At 40.8% G+C, this 12,860-nt stretch overlaps 1 non-coding gene and 1 pseudogene across 1 annotated transcript; one reads left to right on the top strand and one right to left on the bottom strand.

The window, feature by feature from the left end:
- Positions 1 to 3,299: 3,299 nt before the first annotated feature.
- On the bottom strand, positions 3,300 to 3,371 carry trnaq-uug (transfer RNA glutamine (anticodon UUG)). The gene has a single exon. It is a non-coding gene; the product is annotated as a tRNA-Gln (tRNA).
- Positions 3,372 to 10,137: 6,766 nt separating this feature from the next.
- LOC111971833 (transducin-like enhancer protein 1) overlaps positions 10,138 to 12,860 on the top strand; it is a 63,589-nt pseudogene continuing 60,866 nt past the window's right edge.

Raw genomic sequence — 12,860 nt, forward strand, 5'->3', positions numbered from 1 at the left:
TGTTTGGACACACCTTCTCATTCAAGGATTTTTCTTTATTTTTACTATTTTCTACATTGTAGAATAACAGTGAAGACATCAAAACTATGAAATAACACATATGGAATCATGTAGTAACCAAAAAAATGGTTAACAAATCAAAATATATTTTATATTTGAGATTCTCTAAAGTAGCCACCCTTTGCCTTGATGTCAGCTTTGCAAACTCTTGGCATTCTCTCAACCAGCTTCATTAGGTGGTCACCTGGAATGCATTTCAATTAACAGGTGTGCCTTGTTAAAAGTTAATTTGTGGAATTTCTTTCCTTTTTAATGCATTTGAGCCAATCAGTTGTGTTGTGACAAGGTAGGTTGGTGTACAGAAGATAGCCCTATTTGGTAAAAGACCAAGTCCATATTATGGCAAGAACAGCTCAAATAAGCAAAGAGAAACAACAGTCCATCATTATTTTAAGACATGAAGGTCAGTCAATCTGGAAAATTTCAAGAACTTTGAAAGTTTCCTCAAGTGCAGTCGCAAAAACCATCAAGCGCTATGATGAAACTGGCTCTCATGAGGACTGCCACAGGAAAGGAAGAACCAGAGTTACCTCTGCTGCAGTGGACAAGTTCATTAGAGTTAACTGCACCTCAGATTGTAGCCCAAATAAATTCACAGAGTTCAAGTAACAGACACATCTCAACTCACATCTCACATCAACTGTTCAGAGGATATTGTGTGAATCAGGCCTTCATGGTCGAATTGCTCCAAAGAAACCACTACTAAAGAACGCCAAAAAGAAGAAGAGACTTGCTTGGGCCAAGAAACATGAACAATAGACATTAAACAGATGGAAATCTGTCCTTTGGTCTGATGAGTCCAAATTTGAGATTTTTGGTTCCAACTGCTGTGTCTTCGTGAGACGCAGAGTAAGTGAACGGATGATCTCTGCATGTGTGGTTCCCACCGTGAAGCATGTAGGAGGAGGTGTGATGTTGCGGGGGGTGCTGCACTGGTGACACTGTCAGTGATTTATTTAGAATTCAAGGCACACTTAACCAGCATGGCTACCACAGCATTCTGCAGCGATACGCCATCACATCTGGTTTTCACTTAGTGGGACTATCATTTGTGTTTCAACAGGACAATGACCCAACACACCTCCAGGCTGTGTAAGAGCTATTTGACCAAGAAGGACAGTGATGGAGTAATACATCAGATGACCTGGCCTCCACAATCACCTGACCTCAACCCAATTGAGATGGTTTGGGATGAGTTGGACCGCAGAGTGATGGAAAAGCAGCCAACAAGTGCTCAGCATATGTGGGAACTCATACAAGACTGTTGGAAAAGCATTCCAGGTAAAGCTGGTTGAGAGAATGTCAAGAGTGTGCAAAGCTGTCATCAAGGCAAATGGTGGCTACTTTTAAGAATATCAAATATAAAACATATTTTGATTTGTTTAACACTTTTTTGTTTACTACATGATTCCATGTGTGTTATTTCATAGTTTTGATGTCTTCACTATTATTCTACAATGTAGAAAATAATACAAATAAAGAAAGCTTGGCACACCTGTATTTGGGGAGTTTCTCCCATTCTTTTCTGCAGATTCTCTCAAGCTTTGTCAGGTTTCAGGTTGGATGGGGAGTGTTGCTGCACAGCTATTTTCAGGTCTCTCCAGAGATGTTCGTTAGGGTTCAAGTCCGGGCTCTGGCTGAGCTACTCAAGGACATTCAGAGACTTGACTCGAAGTCACTCCTGCATTGTCTTGGCTGTGTGCTTACAGTTGTTGTCCTGTTTGAAGATGAACCTTTGCCCCAGTCTGAGGTCCTGAGCATTCTGGAGCAGGTTTTCATCAAGGATCTCTCTGTACTATGCTCCATTCATCTTTCCTTCGATCCTGAGTGGTCACCCATACTCTGCCGCTGAAAAACATCCCCACAGCATGATGCTGCAAACCACCATGTTTCAGCGTAGGGATGGTGCCAGGTTTCCTCTAGACGTGACGCTTGTCCTTCAGGCCAAAAACTTCAATCTTGGCCTCCTGAGTGGCGCAGTGGTCTAAGGCTGGCGGAGTCACTACAGATCAGGTTCAATCCCGGTTTGTGTCGCACCCAACTGTGACCTTGAGACCCATGAGGCAGCGCAGTGTTGTCCAGGTTATGGGAGGGTTAGGCCGGCCGGGATGTTGTTGTCCAATTGTACTCTAGCTGGCCATTGTGCTGTGGCTGGCCAGGCGCATGCACGCTGACACGGTCGCCAGTTGTAAGGTGTTTCCTCCAACACATTTGTGTGGCTGGCATCTGTGTTAAGCGAGCAGGATGTCAAGAAGCAGTGCGGCTTGGTGGGGTTGTGTTTTTCGGAGGACGCATGGCTCTCGATCTTCGCCTCTTCCGAGTCCGTATGGGAGTTGTAGCGTTGAAATAAGACTGTAAGTGGGCTGTCATGTGCCTTTTACTGTTCATATTGTGAAAATGTATATTCTGCCTATTGCATGGATTGTAAAACGTGTGCTGCTATACTTTACATTTCAATTTGCTGTTATACAGTGGTGGAAAAAGTACTCATACTTGAGTAAAAGTAAAGGTACCTTAATTGAAAACTAGTAAAGTACTACTTGAGTAAAAGTCAAAGTATTTGGTTTTAAATATACTTAAGTATTAAGAGTAAATGGAATTGCTAAAATGTACTTAAGTATCAAAAGTAAAAGTGAAAGTATAAACCATTTCAAATTCCTTATTTTAAGCAAACCAGACTGCACAATTTCCTTTTTTTATTTTTTATTGACAGATAGCACTCAGACATAATTTACAAATGAAGCATTTGTGTTTAGTGAGTCCGCCAGATCAGAGGCAGTAGGGATGACCAGGGATGTTCACTTGATAAGTGTGTGAATTGGACCATTTTACTGTCAAAATAGAACAAGTATTTTTGGGTGTCAGGGAAAATGTATGGAGTAAAAAGTACATTATTTTCTTTAGGAAAGTTAGTGTAGTAAAAGTTGTCAATGTAAATAGTAAAGTAAAGTACAGATCTCTGAAAAAACTACTAAACTAGTACTTTCAAGTATTTTTACTTAAGTACTTTACACCACTGCTGTTATACTTTGGTTCTATATATCACAAGTGATACAACGTTACTGTTATAAAACAAGAAATCTAATGATTCAGTGTTTTGCATATATGGCATATATTTGGTGTACCAATACACCAAACTGATATCTACTAACTTGCCAGGATTATCATTGATGATTTAGTCTATTGATAATATGTCAAATGTCACATAGAAATCCCAAGTTGCAATTTTTCATAAAATAAGGTTCTACCGAGATTTGAACTCGGATCGCTGGATTCAAAGTCCAGAGTGCTAACCATTACACCATAGAACCGTGCTGCGCATGACGAGCGGAATTATAAAATATAAACATGATCTATCGTTCAAATGTTGACTAAGTAATTGTATAAATATTTTTAGTATGATTGTATTCGCTTAACCCAATATTACAGTCCATATTTAGCGGTGTATAGTTGCCGGCAAATCATTCCCCTTTGTTTCAATGCAATTGCAATGCCACAAATGAACGGGAGGCGGCAACCTGTGCTTATCATCGCAGACAGATTTCCTTTCAAAGAAAGCCCATGTGGTGTCCAAGATGAGAAACAGAATGATTTGGAAGCTTTGGCAAATGGTAATACCAAAGATTTGTATACCTAACCCAAGATAGATCACAGCCTTTCGTTTTCAATGGGAGCAAATTAATCATAGTGGGCAGAACAAGCAAGGAGGTGGGCAGAGCCAAGCACGAGCTAGCGAGATCCTATTGGCGTGTTCTAGCATGTAGTGAATTTGCATATTTCATTAGGGACACCTAATGCGCGTGTGCAATAACTAAATTCGCCTTTGGACTCCTAAACAACTTTTAAAACTTTGGAAAAGGTTAAAGCCTCATTTGCATTGTTTACACCAATGGGCTAATCATTAGCTAGGTCACAGACTCTTAATATGATGTTGTTGCTTGTTTAATGTCTTTAAATAAAAGCTCCCATTGGCACTAATACAATCATGTGATTTTTACAGTGTTAATAAATACAGTGAAATTGTGTGAATTTTACAGTTAATAGGCTATATCAGCCAGATCGTTCAAGATTGACTTCGAAAATATTGTCATGCCAGACACTCAGATTGTAAAACGCTGCCAATTGCGCAAAAAAAATGGTATCCCGCGCTTTTCAATAAATATCAGCAACACTGTTGTCTTTTCCCTAAATTGTATTTAGGAATGTTGGCAGTGACTGGACTTATTCGAACATATTTCTTTCCACGCAGAAATCAGCTGTGTGTAGCTCATTAACAGCTTCGGGAATTAATATAAATATTTTCTTTAAAAATATATATTTTTTACAATTAGGCCTATACAGACTACAGAATCGCATGACTACAATATTCATTTTGATTTATTCCTGTAGGCCTAGCCTATTTAACCGAAAAGTGATTTGTTTAAATAATGTTAATGTCTTGACAAACAAGCAGCTCCATAGTATAGGCCTACATAAACCTTTCTTTGCTAATAATGACATCGCTGTGTCTAATATGAAAAAATACAGAAAAGTAGGTGGTTATTTTCAGTGGTGTAAAGTACCTGAGTAAAAATACTTTAAAGTACTACTTAAGTAGTTTTTTTTTATATCTGCCTGGTCATCCCAACTGCCTCTGATCAGGTGGACTCACTAAACACAAATGCATCGTTTGTAAATTGTCTGAGTGTTAGTGTGCCCCTCGCGATCCGTCAATAAAAATAAAAAATTGAATTGCGCCATCTGGTTTGCTTAAAATAAGGAATTTGAAATGGTTTATACTTTTACTTTTACTTTTGATACTTAAGTACATTTTAGCAATTTCATTTACTTTTAATACTTAAGTATATTTAAAACCAAATACTTTTAGATTTTTACTCAAGTAGTATTTTACTTGGTGACTTTCACTTTTACTTGAGTCATTAGGGTATCTGTACTTTTACTCAAGTATGACAATTTTTCCACCACTGGTTATCTTTTTAATGCGCATGCTGATGTTCAACACTGAATTGATGAGTTTTCCGCCTCCGCTGAGATGGGTCTGGCGCAAAGATCCAGGACGTATATCCGGGACTCGAGATGGAGATGATTTGGCATTCTTACCTCTGCTTGGAAACGCTGGTTGATAACAAGTGTGAAGCGTCAGAGGTCGGGAAGATTGTGAAGCATTAAATACAAATATCATTTTTTTTTTTTATTGGGAAAATGTAGCCTACTGGCCCAAGCGGGCCATATGAAAGCTAAATTAACTGGCCCTGTGTGCTCGGAAGATGTTGCAGGGCCAGAGGGCAACCCTGAATGTCGAGCCCATGATTAACATACAATAGGGAATAGCCTATGTGGTGGGACCTGCCCATGAGCAGGTTTTTCTAGATGTGAGAAAAGAACAGGTTCCTCTACTCCTGTATGTAATGAATGACAGAAAAAGTTGTAATTTGCAAGTCAATGTTAGGCCAACATCTCTTCCTCCTGCAGAGTGTGTTTGAATTCAAAATGAATTGCTTATGCCAAGATACTGGACTGTATTAAATACATAGGCTATATCTGTTATATTGATCATATAGAGAACAAGAGAACATTGGCATCAATTATTTTAATTATTTTAAACTTTATTGAGCCTTTATTTAACTAGGCAAGTCAGTTAAGAACAAATTCTTACTTACAATGACGGCCTATAGCCTACAGTAGACTTATGTCAGATATTGACAATGACCCCTTCAAAAATCCCCCCCAAATTTCATAGTCATATTGCATAAACATTGTTAAGCTAAGGGAATTTAATTTTTATGGTGACACATGGTTTATTCCAAAGAGATGTGTAGGTAGTTTTGGTTGAGCAATGTCTGCTGTTGTTGTTCGCATCCACAAAGAGCAATGAACAAGTATATGAAAAAAGACAACATTTTATCACTCCTAAATACTGGTAGGCCTATATGACTTTATGCAACTAACTCATCGTTTCGGATGTGGTGTATTGTTTCAGTTTCTAGTGTAGTATGGACATATAGCATCATATTGCATCAGGAATGTGAGGGACTGTTGAGTGGGCGGGGAATGCAACATGAAAGGAGAGCAGTGGAATCCTGAGTTCACAGATACACATGCCTGTGGGTGTTAATGTGCCTGAGTCTGTGTCAGGAGTATGTGTGTGCGTGTGTGCATGTGTGTGTGTGCGTGTGTGCGTGTGTATGTGTATTTTGTGTTTATTTCTGAGTGCATGAATGTGTGTCTCTGTATGTGTGTGTGTCTGTGTGTGGCTGATGTGGGTCATTACCCCTTCTTTTCCCCCAGGGGCCAGGAGGAAAGAGAGGAGGGAGGATGGAGGGATGGAGTGGGGGGTGGAGGGAATGGGAGAGGGAGGCGGGTTCCCAGGAGAAGAGAGACCTATAAATCACTGTGCTGTCTCTGTGCTGACACCAGGCTTGTCTGCTGGGGGGAGGGGCACCCACAACAACACTGGAGCCTTGTCTCTCTGTCACTCACCCCCATGCTGGGCAGGGGCCATCCCCAGCATGGGGGTGCAGGGGGTGAGGGGCATTTGGGGTTACCCAGCCCCCCATCAGTTCAATATGATACCTCATTCTATCACTTGTTTTCATTTGAGATGGATGTACTGAAACAGCTTAGTTCTATGTTAAAACGTGATGTGAAATGCATGAATTTACTAACTCTTTTGACTCATCAGATATGCTGCTGTTACTGTTTATTATATATCCTGTTGCCTAGTCACTTTATTCCTACCTATATGTACATACAATATCTACCTCAATTACTGCCTAGCCTGTACCCCTGCACATTGACTCGGTACTGGTACCCCATGTATATAGCCAGATTATTGTTACTCATTGTGTTTTTATTCCTCATGTTATTCTTTTTTATATATTTTTCTCTCTGCATTGTTGGGAAGGGCCCTTAAGTAAGCATTTCACTGTTCAAATCAAATCACATTTTATTTGTCACATGCTCCGAATACAACAGGTACAACAAGCCTTTAACCAACAATGCAGTTTTAAGAAAAAATAAGTGTTAAGAAAGTATTTACTAAATAAACTGAAGTAAACTGAAGTAAAGTACTGCTTGCCGTGCGGTAGCAGAGAGAACAGTCTATGACTAGGGTGGCTGGAGTCTTTGGCAATTTTTAGGGCCTTCCTCTGACACCGCCTGGAATAGATGTCCTGGATGGCAGGAAGCTTGGCCCCAGTGATGTACTGGGCCATACACACTACCCTCTGTAGTACCTTGCGGTCGGAGGCCAAGCAGTTGCCATACCAGGCGGGGATGCAACCAGTCAGGATGCTCTTGATGGTGCAGCTGTATAATTTTTAAGGATCTGAGGACCCATGCCAAATCTTTTCAGTCTCCTGAGGGGGAATAGGCGTTGTCGTGCCGTCTTCACGACTGTCTTGGTGCGTTTGGACCATGACAGTTTGTTGGTGATGTGGACACCAAGGAACTTGAAGCTCTCAACCTGCTCCCCTACAGCCCTGTCGATGAGAATGGGGGCATGCTCGGGCCTCATTTTTCTGTAGTCCACAATCATCTCCTTTGTCTTGATCACGTTGAGGGAGAGGTTGTTAACTTGGCACCATTCTGCCATGTTTCTGCCCTCCTCCCTATGTTAGTCTACACCTGTTGTTTGCAAAGCATGTGACAAATACTATTTTATTTTATTTGATAAATCAGTGTAGCTAGGCAATTGTATGTGTTTTTGCAGACAAAAAACAGGTTGCTGCATCTCCACAATTCCTCATATTCAACCACTCCCTGTTGATGTTTTATGGCTGCTGATATTTTCCTGTCGATAAATAGTAGTTTGCCTTGCTCTTACTGCTGTGTACAAGCCCATCTCTGTACCAAATGCAGTTCTACAAGTTGTGATTACAAAGGATATTGCAGCTGCGTGACCATGTGTGCATGTATGATATAAAAGGAGTGTGTTGATCATATGGACTAGTTGCTTTTCAACAGGACATTTTCCTAAAAACAAAAGAGCCTCTTCCATAACAATGGTGTGGTGATTGAGGACTTTGAAAGGAGTGCTGTGCTCCAGACCAGACAGCACTGGGATCTGCAGGCCTCAATCAGACCCCAGTTAGTATCACCCCCTCTCTGGGCTGACCTGCCTATAGCAATAATGTGTGTCCTTCACTTCTACCAGATCACATTCTATCATCTATTATTATGCCTCCTCCAGCACACAACGCACACCCATACATCCTGCTGGCTGCCTGCCTACCCTCTGCTGCCTGCCCTACCCGCCCACCTCCTACATGAAACATCTCCAAGCAGAAGCCTGCAATACATTGCATTCCTCACAACTTTTTTTTCTAATAAATGTGATCCTAGACCCTGGGAGAGAGACCAGCAAGCTACATTAAAATTCATTGGGAAAAAATGGCAATAAAATCTCTTTTTCTACCACCCTTGGGCACTCTCTTTCATTCAATCTCTAACTCTCACACTGGCTCCTCTTTCTTAGCATCCCCCGCTGTCCCTTCAATATCTCTCTCTCATCTCTCTGTCACTTCTCGTCTCATCATCTCTTCTCTCTCCCATCTCTCTCGAACTCATCTTCTCTCTCTCTTCTTCATCTCTCTCTCTCAACAACCTCACTGGCTCCTACTTTACTTAGCATCCACCCTTGCGCACTCGTCTCTCTCAATCCTCTCTCTCTCATCTCCCTCTCTCTCTCTCTCTCTCTCTCTCTCTCTCTCTCTCTCTCTCTCGTCTCCTCCTCTCTCTCATCTCCTCATCATCTTACTTTACTCCATCATCTCTCGTTCAAGACTTTCAGAGAGATTCTTCGCCTCTTTCTATCTCTCATAATATCGGCGACTTATGCGTATCTGTACAATCTCTCTCTCGACTCGTCTCCAGCTCACTACTCGTCTCGATCTCTCATCTCGCTCTCTCTCTCCGTCTCCGCTCTCTCTCTCCTCTTCGTCTCTCTATCCCTCCGTAACCTCTCAGACCATTAAAGTCTCCGATAGATCTCTTATCGTCCCAGTCTCCTCAGATCTCTCAGTCATCTCTCGATCTCTCAACAACTCTCATCTCATCGTTCTGCTCACTTCTATGCGCTCTGACTACTCCACTCATCTCTCTCTCTCTCGTCTCTCTCTCTCTCACTCTGCTCTCTCTCCTACTCTCTCTCATCTCTCTCTCTCTTCTCTCTCTCTCTCTCTCCTCTCCCGCTCCTCTCTCTCTCTCTCTCTCTTAAACTCACCTCATGGCAGGTTGTGAATTTTCCTACTGTCAGAAAATTGCTTTTTCAATATCTGTCTCTCTAATTATGAGGCCTGCTAAAGGGGTCCTGCCACCAGAATACCAATAAATGTCTCTGAAATTTTCCTCTTTTAAATGCTATTTTTGATTCTTTAAAGTTTAAAGGAACAAACAATACACACTGAAATATGCAGGTGCTTGGCTATAATCTCCATTGTATTACTCACTGGTTCATCAAGAGTGCAAGTCTCAATGCTGCGTTGTTTTCAAATCAACAACAACAATGGCAGTGTGTTTTAAAAACATTTTTAAAGCTTACAGCTATAGCTTTCCTTCTGTACCATACTTGCAATATTAACTAATTATGTGATGAAATACATTCGTTTGTGAGGTGGGATGCTCTCTTTACTCATGTTCATTGTTTATTTGAGATGTTCAAAAATGAACATTACTCAAATTTAGAATATCCTTTTATCATAGGGCCTGACTATATATTTTCTTATTTTCAGCTGTGAATAGAATTATATATATATATATATATATATATATTATGCAACATTCAAGATTTGTGCACTGGTATACGATTTGTGGGAAGAGGAAATAAGCTATATAGACACTGTTCTGTAGGTCTACCACAACTTCATCACTATCACGTCTTAAGGGTTAAATTGTCCTCTCAGCGGTTTCAGACTACTTGATTGACGTTTGGACCACTGTAATACCAGCATCCTCCAATAAACAAACGGTTGGTGTCCCCCACGTGGGTGTTCGGAATACTCATTGGTTACTTTCACCAGCGTTAATTGTGACTGGGTCGAGCCCCACGTGGAGATTTCATTCAATTGTTGAACGATTCCATTGTACCCCCACGTTCTATTGTAGGCTACACGTAGTGTATATACAATTATAACATGGTTAATGTAGGAATCTCAAATATATATATTGTTTAAATACAAAGCGGGCTTCAATTGCATGGCTACACGAATGAACGAACTGAGTAGAAAATGTACAAGCATGGTGAGAAAATCAACAAGGGTGTTTACTTTACTAATATCATTTGACTATTTATACAAGAGCAATTGGCAAACTGTATGTCATTGGTCTGAAATGTTTTAGCACCAGCAAACAGATTTGGCCTTCTTTCATTAGAGTGGGTAGGCTAGATGCGTTGTTCATAAATAAGGACAGAAAGGCGAAACCTTAGCTCCAGTCCTATGCTGGCTTGATCAACGAGAATAGCGAGATACTCCCTTCTCATTCTGTCTAGCAAATGTCCTTTTAGTTTCTCTCAAGAAAACAAGTCAGCTATGTCTTGAAGATCAGGCGAGGACCAGAAAAGGTGGGAGTGTGAGGAGAGCAGTGTTGTAAAGGAGAAGGGCAACGAACGAGACAAAAGAGGCTGCGGCTGCATTGAATGTGGTGGTGTCCGACTCAGAACCCACATAGTACAACCTAGCCACATTTGCTTTTTATTCTAGGTGAGAATACACCGGGGAGGGGAGTATTTACGAGAAGAAAAGGTGCCATTTTACTCATTCGAAGTGCGTAGTCACGAGGACTCTAAACATTTAGCCGTGGACTGGGTGCATCTTTACTACATCGAATGTTATTTGTCTGTGGGTTGAACATAGACCAGAACAAAGGGAGTCTTGAGCAAGGAATTAGCGAGCCGAGACTAGCTTTGCCATTACTGCCTCTGAAACCAAGCCAAATGCGTCTCTGAAACCGACAATATAACGTCTTCTCCATTTCTGCCCTTATCTTTTTGCCCATAAGAGAGGAAGAAAAAAAACAAAGAAATCGGCGCCCAGAATGTTTCCTCAAAACCGACCTCCGGTAAGTAGGCTATACGATTAGCATGTAACGTTCGGTAATTGTTCTGTTGGAGCTATACTATAAAACCTCAGCGATCGATACATTATTATCTAACCTTTCTCTGTCTATTGAAGTAAGTTTATTTGAAATAAAGGAAACAACTTGAGCAAGAATGTATACAGAGGTAGGGCCATAAACTTGCTACATGATTTATTGTTCCATTTGATCTATGTCATTGTATCTATGCTATTTGTATCCGGAATTCCTTTGTGATCATGTTGGTCAAAAAGTAACACATGCTGCAACATTGCAAACCCTTACTCATTTTACGTTTAGTACCTGAACGACGAGCGGTGTAAACTCAATCCGACATAGGTCAAATATGGGTCTGTTATAAACAGAGGGGATTTATACCGCCAGAATCTGGCAAAACAAGAACTTTAGTGAAAATCATTCTGTGCAAATTCTGGTCTCCTGTTGGTATAACTTTAAAGTGTCAAATTAGAACATCCAACCTCGAGTTATCCAAATGGTAGGCTGTATTGGCCTAGATGATGGAGTGGTCTAGGTTTGTTTGTCCTTTCCACACTCGGCAGTCTATTTGAGGGTTGAGTCAACTATAGGCAAGGGTTTGGGTTGTTTATTTAACTAGGCAAGTCAGTTAAGAACACATTTTTATGTACAATGACGACCTTGGAACAGTGGGTTAACGGCAGGTAGCCTAGTGGTTAGAGCGTTGGACTAGTAACCGAAAGGTTGCAAGATCAAATCCCAGAGCTGACAAGGTAAAATCTGTTGTTCTGCCCCAGACCAAGGCAGTTAACCCACCATTGAAAATAAGAATTAGTTCTTAACTGACTTGCCTAGTTAAATAAATAAAAATATATTTTTTAAAATGACAGATTTTACATTGTCAGCTCGGGGATTCGATCTAGCAACCTTTCGGTTACTGGCCCAACGCTCTAACCACCCTGCTACCCAGTGAAGTGTCACTTATTGTTTTCAAGAATTAGTTTTCCCCCTCTTATTGATGATGTATGTGCTTTTGATTTGTTTGATTCAAACAAAAGTATCAGGCAGTCTATAAATTAGGTTTTCTACCCACCCTGAGGGTGCTTTCACATCCATGTCCTCCTAGGGATGGAGATTAGGCCCTAATGCTAAGTATGATGCCATGATTCATGGTCGGAGCCAGGGTGGGGAACAGAGGTTAATGGGGCACCTTTGTCCCTAGAACACGTACAATGCCTTCAGAAAGTATTCACGCCCCTTTACACATTTTGTTGCGTTACAGCCTGAATTAAACATTTATTCAATTGAGATTGTCACTGATCTACACACAATACCCCATAATGTCAAAGTGGAAATTTGTTTGTAGAGAATTTTTGAAATTACTAACAAATTAAAAGCTGAAATATCTTGAGTCAATAAGTATTTAACTCCTTTGTTATGGAAAGCCTAAATACGTTCAGGAGCAATGTGCTTAACCAATAAGTTGAATGGACTCATTCCTTGTTCAATGATGGTGGTTAACATGATTTTTGAATGACTACCCCATCTCTGTACCCCACACATACAATTAGCTGTAAGGTCCCTCAACCGAGTACTGAATTTCTAGCACAGATTCAACCACAAAGACCAGGGAGGTTTTCCAATGCCTCGCAAAGAAGGGCACCGATTGGTAGATGTGTAAAAATAAAGCACACACTGCATATTCCTTTGAGCATGATGAAGTTATTAATTACACTTTGGATGGTGTACAG

Source organism: Salvelinus sp. IW2-2015, linkage group LG13 (assembly GCF_002910315.2).
Source record: "Salvelinus sp. IW2-2015 linkage group LG13, ASM291031v2, whole genome shotgun sequence".
Classification (NCBI taxonomy): Eukaryota; Metazoa; Chordata; class Actinopteri; order Salmoniformes; family Salmonidae; genus Salvelinus; species Salvelinus sp. IW2-2015.